Here is a 4,834-nt window from a genome sequence, read left to right as displayed (position 1 = left end):
ATTTGTAACTCACTATTTTTGGACTCTTAACTATTAAACTCATTTTTTTTACAGTAGGCAAAAATGGTCTTAACCAATCCAGCTCCTAGCTCAACAAGACCAAGATAAATCCCATTGTTTTCCTCGCCTGCTTTTTAACTGGTCCTTCTAACATATCCACCCCACTCTCAATCCCAATCTCAATCTCATTTGCCACCTTTGGACGTAATGCAGAGTTGTAGGTCCAATGGTCCAGTGGTTTATGCCCCCCTCCTCACACTCTCCCACCCACATTCGGACAAAATGGAGAGCTCCTTCTCTGTAGTCTCACTGACTGCAGAGAGGAGGGGGAACTGGCTGTTTTGGGGGCTTCTTTCTTTCATGAAGGACAGCCCATGCAGACAGAAGTAGCTAGAGTGAGGGAGGAGCTTCCTCCCTCAATTCTGGTTGGGAAACAGACAGACTGTGGTGCCAGTGCTTGGACATAACGCTGGTACTGTGGAACTGGGGGTCCAGGTGGCAGACCTCACTACAAACTGAAGGTACAATTCTTTGTCTGGGGAGGGAAACCACAGGTCCTCCCCCCCCCCAAAAAAAAACTGCAGTTGCCCGAATTTGGACATGCACACAGATCTCTGGTTTCATGTTATGTTCAAATGTAGCCTCTCTCTCTCTCTTTTCTTTACTTGCATCATCATCATCATCTCTCTCTCTCTCTTTTCTTTACTTGCATCAAAGAGCTCATCTTTGTTTCATGCTAGTGCTAGTGTCTCTCATCAAGATGAGCAAACCTATGGATGAAAGGTGGGATATTTAAAGCATCATGTATTTGGCTTTGCACTGAGGCAGAAATGGAACTGACTAAACATATACAGTAAAAAAACTCTCGGTTGAAATCAGTGGTTTTTGTATTTGTACCTTGTTGTATTTATGTCCTTCACCTTTCGCTTTTTGCACTTAAGAAACAGGACCTTGCATTATGGCCAATTATACATGTACTGAAGGGAGCTATTTTTAAAGAATGCCTGAGTTCAGCACCAGCTGCAGCAAGACTGAGCCGAAGCTATGTGTAAAATTCAGAAATGAGAAGAATCTGCACTGGCATAAAATACAGAGTCCTTCAGATCTTCTTATTGCTTGTTTGATGCAGTTGGTAGAAATTTTCAGTTCAATCAGCCACAGAACCTTCAAAGGCAAGGAGGATGGGGCGGAGTGGGAAAGGCCTTGGTCTATCAAAAGCAAGCTTTTAAATAATAAGCAAGTGTCAAGCCAAGGGTTCATCCAGCATATTGAATGTGGCTGAAAAACTAGGTACAATCTACATTGCTCCAAAATGATTTTTACATGCAACACAAAACCGATTTCTATTATATAGAAGATATTTTTCATTGTCACGTATAATTCTGTAGTTGCTCTTATGAATCCAGTGATAGGCTATAACTTCTAGAATTCTGGGACAGTTCCATGGGTTCACTTGAAAAACTGAGAATAATAAAACGACGAAGACTGTAATCTAAAATATACTAACTAGGACAGCATTGTAAGGCTCAGGGGCCAGTTATATCCCCCTTCAACACTGAGTGCAGCCCTCTGTCTAATTGCTTCAGCCCAAGTAGAATACTCTGCATAGTCCCTCTGGCCTCATGCAGAGATGACCATTCTCACCATGCAATGTTGCACTTTGCCCAGGGCCAGGGAGCTCCTTTAAAGGAAATGGAATTCTCGTGAATCTCTCCACCATTTTGGAAAGTGTGCAGAAATAGCTGAGAAGTGTAGCCCTTCCTTATGCTTTCCTCCTAGAGTTCTTAAGAGAGGGCACTATCTCTCTTAAACGGCCCTCCGAGCACTGAGAAAAGTGCAGTAATGTGTGGAAGTCAGCACAGTGGGAAATGGCTCTCACCCTGAAGATTTGTTTTTGCCAAAGTGTACCCCACTTGAAAAAATAGTGAAGATCACTGAGCTAGTCAATAAACTCTTCTCAGCACAGTGGGACTTCCTTCTGAGTACAAATGTAGTATTTTAGGGATGTGCACAAAACCGGCTTTACCAGTTTGGTTTGGGGTCCTTTTTAACTGGACCCAGTCTGGTTTGACTGCTGAACCAGTTTGAACTGGTTCTGAGCCTTACTGGTAAAGGGAAATCCAATAAAGGGATCCCCCTTTACCAATAAAAGGAGCAGGAGGGCTTATTTAAGGGTAGAGTGGGCGGGGGGAGTCAGTTATTACTTACAAATTCCATTCGTGGTGGCCGGGGGGGGATGGCAGTGGTCCCGCCCCACCCCCGCCAGCCTCCCCCAGAGGAGCTATGGCCAGTTGCAGCCTGGTTCATGCTTTCTCCAACCTGGTTCAGGCCTCTGTGCATGTGTGGAGGCCATTTTAGTTGCCTCTGCGCATCTGGAGAGGCCATATGAGTAGTACTGTATAGTGCTGCAAAAGTGCAAAAAAGTGTACATCTTGAGGATGGTTTCTTTCTTTTTTAACAGTGTGGAATTTTAAGTAAACCTACTGTAGAATTAAGACAAACAAGAAACTTCTTCAGAATGTGGTGATTGTTCCATACTAATACTTGGCAGACAGATCAGAAACAAATGCAATGTTCACATTCCAGCATTTGGAATTCACCTGAAATATATTGTATTGGGAGTGACTTGCAGGAACTCATTAATTAAGATTTCATTATGTTCAGTTAATGTTTAGACTGTGGAGAATCATTATCAGTAGCTATCAGTCTAGGTGGTTGTGAATGGAACTCATGGGTCTGTTTATTCTGATTACTGGAAGCTAAAATAAGGAATCAATTATTCCATAGCTGTCTTTTGGCTTCCTCTCAAGCCCAAGGTTTTGGACCCTAGTGGAGACATGTCTCCTTACTTTACTGATAACGGTTTGGTAGGCAGTTTGAATGTTCTCTTACCAGAAACATTATTATAGGGATATTACTGGCATTTTCCATACACTCTGAATTTCTTTCTTTCACTCCCATGGCAGTGAGAATGGACTTGTAAACAGAGACCAACATCCAGATTAATGCAGTGTTGGCACTGCTAATGTTGCACTGGTGCTATGAGGGGGGATTTAAGTCAATCTCTCCGTCATTCTGAAACCCACATTTGATTCTCATGACCATTCCTACCCAGGTATGGCAGTGCTAGCCTGGGTAGGACTGGTCATGAGAACTGCTGGAATTGCTCCTGATCCTGGCACTCCTCCAATGAGTAGCCTGGATTTGAAAGCTCAGCTAAGGTGAGGTAGGAGGACATGCATGTGCCCCTTACCCCACTGACCAGCAGGGATGAGCAAACCGGTTTGAATTCAAACCAGTTTGAATTCAAACCGGTTCAGTTTGATGGTTTGAATTCAAACCGAACCAGGTATTGGGTGCAACCTGCTGGTTCGAAATCAAACTGAACCGAGCCTGGTTCGATTTGAACCAATACGAACTAGTTTGAACTGCTTCAAACCTCCAAAACTGGCTTGGGTGGTAGCACCCATGGGTGCCAATTACCACCCAAACCCGAAAACAATTGGACACTCCTACAATTTTAAAATGATTTTTTTGGAAATTTTTATTATTATTGCCCATTATTCCCTATGTGGAGTACCCAGGGGTGCAAAAGGGGGGTGGGTGGTAGGCAACCAGGGGTGCCTACCACCCACCAAACCCCAAGGCAATTGGGTGCTCCGACTATTAATTGTGCATTTCTTTAAAAAAAATCCCCTTATTGAATAATGGGGATTTGGGGCTGCCCTGGAACCCCCCCCCCTTTGGGGGGTGGCAGGGTACCCCAAAGTGGATCTGGGGGCACAGCAGGGATAGCCTCAAGCCATCCCAAGCACCCCAAGTCCTTGGGATTTTTCATTCTTAAGATGTGGATTTTTAAAGGTATTTATATTTTCCTTCCATTTTGCAGGTTACTGCTGCAGCCTGTAGACTTTGCAAAAATACTTTCACTGATCTAATTGCTGACCTCAGGTCAGTCATTAACAACAACACAAAAACAACAACAAATATTTATGTACCGCTTTTCAACAAAAAGTTCAAAAGCGGTTTACATCAAGAAAGAAAGAAAGAAAGAAAGAAAGAAAGAAAGAAAGAAAGAAAGAAAGAAAGAAAGAAAGAAAGAAAGAAAGAAAGAAAAGCAATTAAGGTTATCAGTGCACAGTGTATTCCCTTGCAGATAACTTTCTGGATTGCTCATTGCCTGATGATTGTGTGGGTGCATGGCGTGGTAGAGCCCAGGAGCAGCAGGAGTCATGTGGGGGAAAGTAGGTAGGTTCCTGCCTCCACCTCCCAGCTCTCCTGAGCCCCAGCCCCAGCAGTCATGTGAACAACCATACTGTATGTCACTGATCAACTGCAGACATGTCCCTGTGGGCTGTGCAACCTTCAAGCACATATTTTCATGATATATCATGGGCTTCTGAGGGAAGGGGAAATCAAACAAATAATCAGTGCAGCAATCAGTCACTGGCACTGCATTAATCTGGATGCTGACCCATCTGTATAAGACTAAACGTATATGTCCCCGTATGTTGCAAATACCTGGAAGTAAAACAAGTATGGCAAATACCACTTTTATTGCAATATAGGAAATAAACTCCATCATTCATGACAATTCAATTTAAGAAGACAAATAAGTTAGATGCTCCTATGCTATTAAGCTCAAAGGAAAACATGGTTTGTCATAGTTTGTCATAGCTTGTATTTGTGATTTTGTGAAGTAATTAAAGTCATGTTATGACTAGAAATTTTGATTATTTGACCTGCAAACAATTAGTTCCTGTCATATCAGGTTATGGAAGAAACTGTGCTCTGTCAGAAAGGATTTCATCACCCATCTAGATATTAAGAGCTA

This window comes from Hemicordylus capensis, chromosome 1, assembly GCF_027244095.1.
Source record: "Hemicordylus capensis ecotype Gifberg chromosome 1, rHemCap1.1.pri, whole genome shotgun sequence".
NCBI classification, from domain to species: domain Eukaryota; kingdom Metazoa; phylum Chordata; class Lepidosauria; order Squamata; family Cordylidae; genus Hemicordylus; species Hemicordylus capensis.
This window is presented reverse-complemented; position numbering follows the sequence as displayed.